The sequence below is a fragment of the Balaenoptera borealis genome (genome assembly GCF_965194805.1).
Source record: "Balaenoptera borealis genome assembly, chromosome: 3".
In the NCBI taxonomy this organism is placed as follows: domain Eukaryota; kingdom Metazoa; phylum Chordata; class Mammalia; order Artiodactyla; family Balaenopteridae; genus Balaenoptera; species Balaenoptera borealis.
The window spans coordinates 90,479,225-90,492,923 of record NC_138866.1 but is presented as its reverse complement, the minus strand read 5'-3'; the positions used below and the strand labels follow the sequence as shown (position 1 = coordinate 90,492,923).

The 13,699-nt window shown below is 42.0% G+C and overlaps 1 protein-coding gene across 11 annotated transcripts in view; it reads left to right on the top strand.

The window, feature by feature from the left end:
* The window catches only part of LOC309627148 (uncharacterized protein), a gene marked incomplete at both ends in the record, with an annotated part of 116,526 nt that overhangs the window by 2,448 nt on the left and 100,379 nt on the right, over positions 1 to 13,699 (top strand). For 9 of the 11 annotated variants that reach the window (XR_014243541.1, XR_014243542.1, XR_014243543.1 and 6 more), the window contains one exon: positions 4,436 to 12,550. The exons of the other annotated variants lie outside the window; for them this stretch is intronic. Of the gene's footprint in view, positions 1 to 4,435; positions 12,551 to 13,699 lie in introns of those variants that run through there. 11 annotated transcript variants of the gene reach the window in all.

Sequence of the window (13,699 nt, the reverse complement as noted above, 5' to 3'; positions counted from 1 at the left end):
ACTCAGTGGATGGCACCCGTGGGTTACGTGCCTCCGAATCACAGCTGTGGCCCCTCTGGGAGAGATGAGGGGTCTCGGACCCGTGTGGTTAGCAGGGGCTGTGGCAGAGCAAGCATCTGAGTGGCACATTTCTCCAGGTTCTCGCACTCATTAGTTTCTCCAGGCTCTCTGCTGGGTGCAGGTGTGGGGCGTCTGGGGGTCCCGGTACTGGAGGTGGTGATCATGGGAGGCCCTGGCATCTTCCTGCCCATCCTGTGGTAGTCATAGCATATGCCTGTGCCAGAGTCCACAAGGGTAGCCCGTTCTAGGTCAGGGCATGACAAGTCAGTGTAAATGAACATGTCACTGAAAATGACAAAACAAAAGAGAAGTCAAGGTTTGTCTCTCACGGGCCTCCCTCTGTTGCTCCACTTCTGAGGTGTGAGTGCTGTAGGAAGCAGCGGCTGCCCCACCCGTTGATGAGGCGAGGAGTTTAAAGCAGGTAGTATGCTTAGTAGCAAAGCCAAAACCCAACTCTGGCTGACCTAGTGCAGAAAAAGGTATGATCAGACAGTCGCAGGAACTTCTGAGATTCTCCTGGGGGGTTTGGAAGCTGTGCCACCAGGTAAAACCTGCTTGGTCATTGAAGACACCTCTCTTACTGTCACTGGGCACCCGGGCTCAGCTTGCTCCGTGGCACCACAGTCCTGGACTCTGCTGCTAAAACTGCAGCCACCCTTGCTTCTGGAAAGCAGGCAGAGCTACCACTAGCCTTTGCCGGAATGAGCTCTCCAAGGCCCAGGCTTTTTCCAATTTAAAATTTGGGGTGCTGTTGTCTGAAGGTGGGTCCTAGGTTATACACCGAGGCCCTAGCTGCAAGGAAGGCTAGTGATGCAACTTTCAACAGTGGGCTGTGCTTATTAAGGGAGAGGATTCCCCAAGCATGGAAATGGAGTTCAGATACTGAGCAGTAAAGTAAATGACAAGGGTCCTCTTCTGAGGCTTTGTCCATTCTTGGAACAAGGGAACAGTGTGAGGAAAACAGTGTGCTATGAACTACATGTTTGTGTCCTACCCCAAATTCATATATTGAAACTCTTGTCCCCAGTACGATGGTATTTGGAGATGGGGCCTTTTTGAGGTGATTAGGCCATAAACGTGGAGCCCTCACAATGGGATTAGTGCCCTTATAAGAAGAGACATGAGAGTTTGCTTCTCTCTCTGCTCTCCATGTGAGGACACAAGCAGAAGACAGCCACTTGCAAGCCAGCAAGAGAGCCCTCACCAAGAACTGAATCTGCCACACCTTGGTCTTGTATTTCCCAGCCTCTATGTGAGAAAAAAATGTCTGTTGTTTAAACCACCCAATCTATGGCATCTTGTTACAATAGCCTGAACTGACAAAGACATGTTTTAGGGAAGTTGGTTTGGCAGTTTGAGGATAGATTTTATGAGAGAGACTTAAACCATAGGCAATCCCTGGTGAGTGGTGTAGAAATACTATGCTGATCTCACATGCTTAGAGCAGTAGATCTGATTACCTTATCATCATGTCTCATGAAAGGAAGAGAATTCTAATATAGAAAATAGTTTCTAAGCACCTCCATTTGGGGAGGAGAATAAGCTGAGATAGGTAGACCCATAAGCACATGGACAGATGCACAGACAGACAGATGCATCCAGAGCACAGGAGGTGGTATTGTCTAGTTGTGGAAGAGTGTGCCTGCATTCTACTACTAGATTACTTGCTAAGTATGGAAACTTAGGTAGGTTAATACACCTCTAAGTGTCAAACTAGTCACCTGTAAAAAGGGGGAAATGATAACACCCATAGTATACAGTGAGTTAATGCATAAGAAACTCTCAGCTGAGTACTCTCCAAACCAGGTCGCCACTAAGCACTAGGAATTAATAGTGATATTCTGACATGAGGTCGTGAGGGCTGGGCTGTTTGGTAGGCATGGAAGTGAGGGAGGGAGAGTGAATTTGAGAAAGATGTGAAAGGCAGGACGACAGGACATTGTGACAGATAGGGTAAAGGGGACAGGGGAGAATGAAGGGTCAAAGAAGACTCCATAAATTATTGATAAATCATCTTTCTCATTTGGTTCTTGGCATTGGGTTATTTTGGTTTGAGCCGGCATTCTTTCAGATAAAATAACAGAGAGAGAAGAATTGAGAAATTGATCTGATACAGTGAATTTTCCGAGAAGCAAAAGAATGGCTGAGAACATACACACAGGGAAGCCAGGGAAAAATTCAGCTTCCACACACACACCCACCCTCCACTCCTTCTTCTTTATAAAAAGAGGACAACTGAAAACATAGGGGACAATTTTACACTGACTTTACTGGTCAGGTAGCCTGATCCTTAATCAGATCTCCTCGCTTTAAATCCATTTTAGAAGGAGATAGGATATAAATTGCAAATAAATAAATAATCAGGTCAACTCATCCACCTTAGGGATTGACTCTTTCCTCAGCAAATGGAGGTCAGAGCCGTACAAGGAGAAAGATGAGAACTGGCCCTAACTCCAAAATTTCACCTCAGTGGCCAGTCCCTGGATTGGAAGTCCCTACTGTGTCATTCCCTGAGGGGGCCTCCGAAATCCTACACATTCTAGCACGTTATTACCGGGAGAGGAAGTAGTTGTTAAGCTCACATGCTAACAGTAGTAGATATAATTTTCCATTAGCCTCTAGTCTCCCCTAGCAGAAGGGTAACTAGGGAATGAAAGATAAGATTTATAGATAATCTTAAGAAGCCTCAACTTATTTCATGCCTTGCTGCCAAGAACATAGTCTGGAAACCAGAAGTATCAGCATCCCTCGGGAGCTTGGTAGAAATGCAGAATATCAGGCCTCACTAACTCAGACCTCCTAAATCAGAAACTGCATTTTAATAAGATCCCCAGGTAATTTGGGTGAGCATTACATTTTGAGAACTACTGGCTGAAGACAGGAGAGGGAGAGAGAGACAGACAGAGATCAGTTTTATGGGCAGGAGAAAGCTGAGGCACTGAGAAGGTGGAAGAATAATGAAGGCCTAACTTATAATTTTACCTAAAGCTGGCTTTTGAGTGGTGTCGAGAAAGTGACTCATGACAAAATCCCTTGCAAGGTAGAGGCAGCAGTAACAGTCTTCACAAAGTTCTCTGAAGCCCATAAGTGTCATGTCAGCTCAGCTCCAGGTGCAGAGCTGCCTGTCGACGACAGGTTTATTGAGCTCAGCGTGTGCAGAGCACTTGTTCTCTTCCTTTAAATTGGAAACAGATTGAAGCGCTGTAGGCAGTGTCATTGAGAAGGTGGCAACTGTCTTGTTCCATCTCCAAAGTCACCCAGAGTGAAAGTGGCGTCTAACAACCCCAGGCCGCTCAGGTTGGACTTTCAGGCCCTCAGAGAGTAACTTTCTAAATAAGTCCTCTTCTTCAGGTTTTTTTTTTTTTTAATTCCCTATGTTAGTGGTTCTCAAAGCGTGATGCCCAGACCAGTAGCCTCAGTATCTGGGAACTTGTTAGAAATGTAAATTTCTCAGGTCCCACCCCAGACCTACTGAATCAGAAACTATGGGGGTGGGGCCCAGCGATCAGAAACAAGCCCCCCAGGAGTTTCTGATGTCAGCTAAGTTTGAGACTCAATGCCCTATGTCTTTTAAAAAACTTAAATGGAAATGAGACAAATCTCCTTTGGCCAGCTTTCTAGGAGATAGAAATGTAGATGTTCTTTTTGGATGGCCATTGTATTTCTGTACTACCACCACTAAGGAAAAAAAAGTCAAGTTCTCTATATTTTAAAAAGCACTTTTGCAAGTAGTGTTCCCTGTACACACACACACACACACACACACACACACACTCACACACACACACACCTCTTTGTGAAGCAGATAGGGCAGCTGTCCAACCCCCATTCTCTGTCTTAACAGACAAGGAAACTGTCCCCAACCGGTCAGGTGTTTGATTCCCAGGAGCCAGGTCGATTTGGGTTTTGTGTTTTCAGGAAACATCCAATGCAGAAATTCTGTAAAGTCTCCTCAAGGAAGAGATACCTCCCCATCAATGAGGCTGTTTTCTCTCATGCCATCTGAAGTTCTGTGGTCTTTTTGGAGGCCCTTTGGAATGACTGAAGGTGTGGGAAATCTTTGACTAGTTTTTGCTTTGTTTGTAAAGTTCCTTTTTTTTTTTATTTTTTAATTATTATTTATTTATTTATTTATGGCTGTGTTGGTCTTTGTTTTTGTGCGAGGGCTTTCTCTAGTTGTGGCAAGTGGGGGCCACTCTTCATCGCGGTGCACGGGCCTGTCACTGTCGCGACCTCTCTTGTTGCGGAGCACAGGCTCCAGACGCGCAGGCTCAGTAGTTGTGGCTCACGGGCTTAGTCGCTCCGCGGCATGTGGGATCTTCCCAGACCAGGGCTCGAACCCGTGTCCCCTGCATTGGCAGGCAGACTCGCAACCACTGCGCACCAGGGAAGCCCCTGTAAAGTTCCTTTTTAACATGGCTCAGTAGAGCTAGTGCATCTCCAGTTCCTTCCAAAGAAAGGGGTTCAGCAACCTGAGTCTGCCTTCTCAGTTTGCCTTTGATTGAAACTTGAGAGGCTCCACGAGCCACTGGGGTTTGGGGTTAGGGGCTGGGAGCTCTACTTTAAGAGGAGGACTACCAGCCCTTTGAGGACATTAGAGTGCCTTGGCTACTGCCATGGTAGTCCAGACAAGTAGCCCAGTATCCTGCCAAGTTAATGTCCTGCCCCCATTTCCAGAGCCCTGAGAGCGTCCTGTGATAGGTGCATATTTGACCAGGAGCGGAGAGCAGGCGTGACTGAGAATGGGCAGGAAGGTGGAGCCACCCTCACCAGACCGTGGGACCATGTGGCTTCTGGTTCTGGGTTATATCTGAGAGGCAGGCTCTGAGAAGCTGCCTCATGGTGAAGGATGAATCTTTAACTAGGATGCAAAGATAAAGGTTTCTGGTCCCAGATCTCCTGATTCATTTGCCACATAAGTTTGGGCAAGTCACTGAAGCTCTTGGACTTTATTCTCCTCATCTATTAAATGGAAGTATTAATACCTGCCCTGCATGTTTCCTGGAGGTGTTGCAAGACTTACATGAGGTCTCCCTCTGAAAGTAGCCTGTAACCTGGGAAGTGCTGTGCAAAGGTGGAGGCTGGGCATTCCGCATGATCCTTCCAACTGTGTGGTCCCCGCAGCTTGTCCCCTCGGGGAGAAGTCTACAGCTCCCCTCCCACGTGGGAGCACAGAGAATGTCTTTCGGGGGGGGACCACATAAGCTTCTCGCAACAGGGCAGTGATTCTTTAGCAATGCTTTTGTACGCCTGGACTCAGAGCCACCCAGAGGAGCCACGAGAGGGTGCCTCACCCCTCTGCGCCCACGAGGCTCTGCTGCCAGTGTGCTCTTCTGCCCAAAGCACAGAATCCAAACCCATGAAGACAGTCTCTGTTCTGCCCTCCACGAAGCTGAATAGAGTCCATTCTACTTCTTCTGCACCTTTTATCTCAAAGCATTCCCAAGCACACAATACACTTCACAGCCTGGTCCTCTGCCACAAGACGATAAAGGGTCTTTCACTAACCGGCCCTGTTGAAATGCCACCACCTCCACTGTGCAGCTGCCAGATAGCTGTTCTGAGCAGAAAACATCTCTCAATTCCAGGTCATTTAGAATTTCATACGCTGATGAGAGTTCAGGAGGATAGCACCGCGGCCTGCAAGTCAGAGAGAAAATCTGGATTTTCGTAAAATGCACACAACAAACCCAAACCAGTCTCCCAACCAATCCTAAGAAAACTAGACTGACTCTATCGGAATGATGTTGGTTTGCTTTGCAATGAAGATCCAAACTTTGACCCTGTCCATTTTTGTCCCATTCAAAGTGGCCTCTTTACTATAAACAATTAGGCCTCTTAAAATGGGAGTTGTATAAATAAAATTTGAGAGTGGTAGAATAAACTTTACTTGGTCTTGTCCCCAAATAACTATGGATATATTAGTCTGTTTTTGCCTAATTCAGTGTAACAAAGGGTTTGTTATGTGACAGAGCTGGGTTAGGAGCTGGGAAGCTAACATGAATTGGACAGCTTCTGGCCTCAGCGTCAGGCACATTCAGATGTTCACATACCCTGCATAAAAGGAAAGGGCTTGGTGTAATTTCAGACCCCTGACTCTTTTTTCTTCACAACAGATGGGCCTCTCTTAGCAGAGCACCCAACTAGAACAGCTGTAACAGCCAAAGGCCATCTCATCTTGTCCTCAGTTTCCTTCTTACTATTGAAAGGGAACCCAGAACAAATTCGTGGAGGTTTTTAGTAATTATTTGCATAAATGACCTTATAGTCACAATACCAGAAATTATTACTGGTGTTTGGGTTTCTTTTCAAGGGCTAACTAAATCTAAGCACAACTTTCATTAAGTTCTCTTCAAACAGATGATTTAAAATTTTTTTCAGTATGGTTTAGATTTTATTTTTCTAACTGCCCAAGTAAATGCCCCGTAACAGAGGAAGTTTGAGTTGTGTTTATTCCATTGATCTATACATGTGGGTCTAAGGCATTGCCTAGAAACCCTCGCCCTTTAATTTCAGCTACTTTTGGTGGGTTTTAGCTATTTTTGAAGTCAACATGACCCTTTTGCAGAATTCTTCATGAGCACAATGAAGGAAGGAGGGGGAAAATTGTGATGGCTTAAAATCTATTCACAGACTCAAATCTCTATTTTCAGAGAACCATATAAAACCCATCACCAACAATTTGTTAAACACCAGTTTGTGCCAGAGCTATGCTGGGAACTTGCCAGAAGCATAGGGATAAATATATGAGCCATATAAGCAAAAATCCTTGGGGAGATCTGGGCAGCGAGATGAGGTAATCATGAGAAACAATTTGAGAATACTCCAGGATGGTAGGTCGTTAAGTACTAAATTTTCTGCTACAGACTTCAGGGGTCAAAGGGATTCAGGGTAATTGAAAAATAAGGATGTATTGCTGTTCACAGAAGGCTTTGTGAAGGAGGAAAGAAAACCTGGGTCTTGAAGGATTATATTTGATAGTTGGAGTTCAGCCAGGGGAGAGGTATTAATTTAGACAAAGTCAGGCAGAGCAGAGGGGTGCCTGGTACATTTTTGTGTTGATGAACTAGGGTGAAAAACTTTTTAGTTTTTAGACTTCCAGTTGACCACTGAGATGGTGTATCGATGGCCACATGTCCACTTAGTAGAGTGGTGAACCTGCTTCTTCAGTTCCAGCTTTTCCTCAATTGCCCTCTCCTCCCCCAGGGTCAATTTTCCCAGGGATTCAGCTCCTCCACAGACAGGTGTTTGAACTGCAGGTGATACCACCCTTGTGATGTGGAATAGCATATTTACTGGATATTTCTAGATCATCTAACCCAGTGATTCTCCCATTTTTGTGTATATTACAATCACTTGGAGGGCTTGTTAAATCCCAGATTGCTGGGTCCTACCCACAGGGTTTTCAGTTCAATAAGTCTGGGGTCTGGGACAGGGCCAGAGAAACTTTCATATTTAACAAATCCCCAGTGAGGTTGGTGATGGTGGTCCAGGGACCACACTTTGAAAACCCCCAATTTAATCCATTATCTCAGTTTACAAATGAAGAAACTGGGGCCCAGAAAGCTCTGAGTTTAAAGAGTACTTAAGAAGGCAATTACCCACTACCCCTTCACTGCTCACCCCGCGCCACTTCCAGCCTAATTCCCAATTCCTACAGGGCAAGTCTGACTTAGATTTTAATTGTCTGAGAGCTGAGCTGCTTTAATCTCAGTGAAAATTTCTGTATATTTAGGAACAGATCTGCCCAAAGGCAGGAGGATAAACTAGCTAACTTTGAGGCTTTTGGGGCTATGAAAATGTTACATTAATAAAATAACTTTTTTTCTATAAATTAAATATTAATTTATTATGTCCCTGATTTTACAACCTGTAGGTGGCAGTGCCTTCCTTCTCTAGACACAGCTAGAGGCCTGAACCGGTTCATTTTCTGAGGAGCTGGGAAGGCTGCCGTGTATATGGTATTAGAGATTAGGCCATCTACCCCGGCCCAGGCCCACGACAGCTTTGCCGGGGACGGCAGAATCAGCACGATTTAGCATTCTGAAAACTGAACTGTCCCTGATTCACATGTGAGGTTTGATTAATTTCTAATGTTTTAACCTTATCATTTTCTTGTTTAACTAGTTACATTCTTACTCTTGCCCAAGGTTCTAAAACTTAAGACTTGTGAAAAGCCAGAAACCAGAGACATAGCGAAGCGGACCTATTGAAATGCCATGAATTTACTGTAAGAGAGCATTCTTCACTGGAGAGGTTTATCGCTGCCAAAGCACTCTTTCACTGGTGAAAGTCGGGGGCAGAAAGGAAGAAAAAGAAAAGTATGATTCTAGGAACCACATTGCAGAAATGCCAAAGGGAGGGTCAAACAAGTAAGTGATTGTTCATTAGCTCCTGTCAATAATTAAACATGAATTCCCCATTTACATATGACCCAGGACTTGCAGATGCTAGTGCATGATTTCCAGTTCTTCAGCAGTCCCTGACATAAAATTCACTCTACGTTCAATCTTAAGATGAAATGGTATTGTAAAAGGCTGAGGGGTGCGCTTGCAAACATCCAGCACTGATACATACTTGTTCACTCTGCCTCCCAAAGACCCCAAGGCTCGTTCCCTTTCCCAATTTCACTTCCCCTTGAAAAGGCACTGAACTGTCTCAGCAGCCGCCAGGGCAGAGAAAAGTTCTGATCTTATGCCTTTTGACCATTCCCTCCCTTCTCTCTCCACAGAGAGAACTGTGATTTGCTGATGCTCTCTTCTCTCTTTTAAGTCATGCAAAGATCAATTAATTCCATCTCAGTTAATTTCATTGGTTGTTCCAACATTTTATTACCAGTTGAAGCTGTTGTCTCCAAGTTACCTACGGAATTGAGTTTAAACTCTCTTTGCGTTCAAGGATGTAGGGTTAGTTTCCACCTTAATTCTTCAGCCTCATCTCTCTCCATTTCCTATTCTCCTCCCTGCACTTAATCTGAACATCACATCATTTCCAAAATGATTTTATGCCTGTGCTTTTGTACATTCTGTTCCTTCTAAAAAATTCTTACTCATTTTTGAAGATTAACTGTCATTTAGGGGAAGCGTTTCCAGACTCCCACAAACAGTACCTTGATCCTCTTTTAAAACAGCTTTTAGCACATTATGGTATAATTTATATGTTTATGTGTCAGTTCTTACTCCTAGGCCCCCTGCCTTATTTTGTTCTACCACCCACTGCAATAGATTGGTGCCAAAATGGTAGCAACTGTCTTATTCTTCTTTGTTATATCCCTAAGACCTAGCATAGAGCTGGGCAGATAGTGGATGCTGAATAAACATATGTGGGTTTTTAATCAGTGAATCCTATTCAAGATGCTTCTTTCTTTTGTTTACTCAGGAAAGCCCCTCTTTTCTCAGTTTCAACCTTTTTCTTTTCAATTCTCTATTATTTCATTGTGAACCAACCAATAACTTGAGTTCTACAAGTGGTAGGGTTGTATCAATGAAAAGACAGAAATGTTGAAGTGAAAAGCTTGCATAATGATGACAATTCTACTTGTCTTCCTGCCCCTCCCTCTTTTCCTTCCTCTTCTTCTTCTTCCCCTTCTTCCCCTTCTTCTTCTTCTTCTTCTTCGTCTTCTTCTTCTTCTCCTTCTCCTTCTCCCTCTCCCTCTCCCTCTCCTTCTCCTTCTCCTTCTTCTTCTTCTTCTCCTTCTTCTTCCACTACTACTACTGCTACTAAAAAGCAGCCTCGTTAGTGTCTGCAAATCTTTGAAAGCTGCCTGAATCCCCCTTCAGAATATTCACAGAAGTTTTCATCTCCCTTTTTGTCTGCTAGATGAATTAACCTTTCCTCAATCACCTGAATTCAAATAAATAAAAATGATTTATTTGCAACTGTTGGGCATTATATTTTATTATCAGTTGTGAAGCAATGTTGTGTTCTGCTTATTTTCACTGCAATAGTATGCTATTTCTGATACTTTTTTAGATAGAGTATTGGGGCCAAGTCTGTGGTCAGCACCAACACTGCAAACATTGTTTTTTAGAAGAAAATGAATCTCACATTTCAGCAACTGACCTAAAAATGAACTTTTTGAACATGCCCTATGTTTTAATGTGAGAAATTTGGCTCTGCATATACATTTGGCATCAACTTGTAAGAGTGGTCAATTCTTTCATTATATAATGCAAACAGGGCAGAACATGGGGCTGAAAACATGTAGACCTGAGATTATGCTGCAAAATCTCTTACAATCCCCAGAAGCACATCCTTGATAATCCCCAGTGACATGTCCTTGTGTTTTCTGTGGTAACGGGGACAAAATGGGAGAAAACTGGAGTAAACAGGAGGCAGTCCTTTAGGAAAGGGCTGTCCAGCTCCATGTCAGGAAAGCTGGAAAGCTGTCAAATATGGGTGAGGCTTGGTAATCCAATTTAGAGAATCAGTGACAATGAGTGACAGAGCCTGACATGCCCTCTCACTGTGGTTAGTGCATCTGGACACATAGAAATAAGTAGTGTAAAAGCAAAAGATTATCTTTAAAGAAGGAGCCCATTGCTCTGGTATTTAGCATGCAAGCAGAGATACCACTTGTTTGGGAAATCAGGAGATTAATTCCTCCTAAAATTTCCAGATGGAGATTATAAGGGAGCAGCGAACCCCACAAGGCAGCCTGCAGGACTTGTTAGGCTGGAAGATGAGCCTTCAGACTAGAGAGAGAGGGCAGGAGGAGATCTCACCAGTGATTCAAGGAGAGACCCTGGACCCATGGACATGACTTTTCCTAGTAAGATCCATTTGGAGTAGGAATTAAAATATTAAATAGCACAAGCCCTGTGAGAAAGCAAGTGGACAGATTTTATCCACAGCTGCTGTAGCCAGGTGGTATATTTGATAGTGTTACACAAGAAATCACTATAAAGAACTTCAGAGTGTGCAGGAAGAGCTTTCCAGATAGCACTCATGTGAGAAATTATTTTCTTTTCATCCAAAAGTTAAGATAATTTATAACATCTTCCCACCATAGCAAGGCAGAAGAGAAGGCATTTTAGAGCAATTATTTTGCAGAAACATTTTCATGTTGGAGTAAAATAAACCTAGAGAATTTCAGCTTTGCGTATCTATGAAGTAGCAAATAGTAACCAAAATACGTAGAGCAAGAGAAACACATTAAAAACAAACAAACAAATAAATAAACCCCACTTTCTTTGAAGGCTGACCTCATAGCATTGGTAACTGCACTGACAAATATTTGTGTATTTTATATATATATAAAATACATATTATATATATATATATATTCCCATTTATTTTTATTAAACATAACAATGCAAAATTATATATATATGTATTAGTTAAAATTTATGTGTAAAGTTTAAAGAGTAATAATGAAATGAACACCAATGGACTCACCAACAAGCTTAAGATACATCTAAGGTCCCTGTGTGTTTACCCTGCTCTGATCCCTCGGCCTACCTCCTAGAGTTAGAATTATTTTTCTTATTCTCTTGCTTTTCTTTAGTGTTTACCAAATTTATATCCCTAAATTGTTTACTTTTAAACTTTATACAAGTGGAAGATAATACCGTGTATATTCTTCTGGAACTTTTCCCCTCTCATCTTTGTGCTTTGAGAATTCTGTTTTACTGCTGTGTGGTATCTCTTGTAAGAATACACCACAGTTTATTTATCCAGATTTTTGTCAATGGACATTTCGGCTCTTTCTAGGTATTACAGTTCCCCAAAATGCTTATATGTAAGTACTTACATTCTTGTCCATGTTTTCTGGAGCGCATGTGCAAGTGTCTCCCAATATCCAAATAGTGATGTAGTGGGAAACACACAACTTCTACTTGATTAGGTAATGACAAATTGTTTTCCTACCAGTGTGGTTTACTCTCAGCCAGCAGTATATAGGAATTCTGATTGTTCTATATACATTCTTTTCAACGCTTGCTATTGCCAGACTTCTACATTTTTGCCAGTCTGGTGGGAGCAAAATACTTGTGGTTTTAATTAATATTCTCCCTTTCAATGAGGTTGAACATATTTTCATATGCTTTCTGGCCATAAGTCTTTTTTCTTTCATGAAATGCCCAATTTTTATGGGATTGTTTGTTAATTTTGTAGAGTATTTAAATATCCAGTATCCAATCGTTTGTCAATTATAATGTGTGGCAAGTGTCTTCTACTAGTTGTGAGTTAAACTTTAATTTCTCCATAAAATTATGCTAATATTTTCACCATTTGTTACATGCATATGCAGAGTTAGCTCTATTTGCATAGAAAAAGTAAATTTCCATTGCAGTATAATAAAGCTATTTTATATCCCAATATCTGGCTTGTAGTAACAGTGTTTTACACATTTGGTTATAATAGAATCTGAATAGCTAAGGCTTTGTCTTCATCATGCATGTCCGTCCTACCTAAAGGAAACGCTTGGTACTATTGGTTGTCCTGAAAGAGGAGAAGATCAAGCAAGCCACTGGCCATTCTCATTTTGCTGGTGAGTAGCAGTTCTCTCTCAACTCTTGACTCTTTTTGTGTCCACTTCAACATCCTTACATTCTCCCAAAGACAGAGAAAATAAAAGATAGAGACCTAGTATCTGCAAGACTGAAACAAACGATGATGATTAATAACGTTCATATGTACTACTACACTTAACAGCCCATAGTTCTCCTTGATTTCACTTAACCACATTAAACACAGCACTTACCATTATTCCAAAGTATAAATTGTTTGTTTAATGTCTGTTTCCCCCACTCCACCCCAGACTGTAATCTCCATGATACAGGGGTTTGTCTTCATTTGTTGTAGTGCCCTCAGCACCTAGCACAGTGCCTAGCACCCAGTCGTCCTCAAAAAAAGCACTTGTTACATAAATGAAAGAGCACATTTATTTTACTCAGCCTGCTTCTTTCTGTTCTGTGTTTCTTATCTGTTTTTGCTGTTTGAAAAGATGATGCTTCTCTACATTATCTCAGATAATCACCTCTACTTTTTCAGTTTAAAGAAAAATTTCTCATCTCTATGGTTGAGATATCTGTGCTTTGATTTTATGTTATGTTCAACTTGTTTACAAAAAAATCAATGGCTTGGACAATAGTATTGATAACATCCTGATCAAAGACGCCCACACATAAAGCTTGGAGGGATGGGGATTATGACTGGCTGAATCTATCAATACGGGATCTAATAAACATAAATGCAAAATGCTTAAGCTGGGTACAAAAAAGAAACAACTGTGCAAATGGTAGAGAAAAAAATCGTGCTTCAATGGCAAGCTGTGCATTATTTAGGACACACTATTCAGAATTATGGAATTCTGATTCTGTGGAGATTCTGCATCTTTCATTGCCTTTGAGCTGTTTTAGTTATGTGAATTGTGGATAACCTATAGCAGTTTGAAATAATTCTTGTCTATAGACTTACAAATAAATTTTGTCTAGTAGAATTTCAGTTGACACTTTGGATTTGCCAGTTTTGTATCTATTTGCAAATTTTTTTATTTCAATATTCCCAATCTATAAATGTGTCTGTTCTTTGGATTCTCCTTTGAATGAAAAGTGACATCTGCTTGGTTCCCTCATTAGATAATGAGTTAAATAAAATCTTTAATGTGTGTTCATTTTATATTTATATGAGAATCATG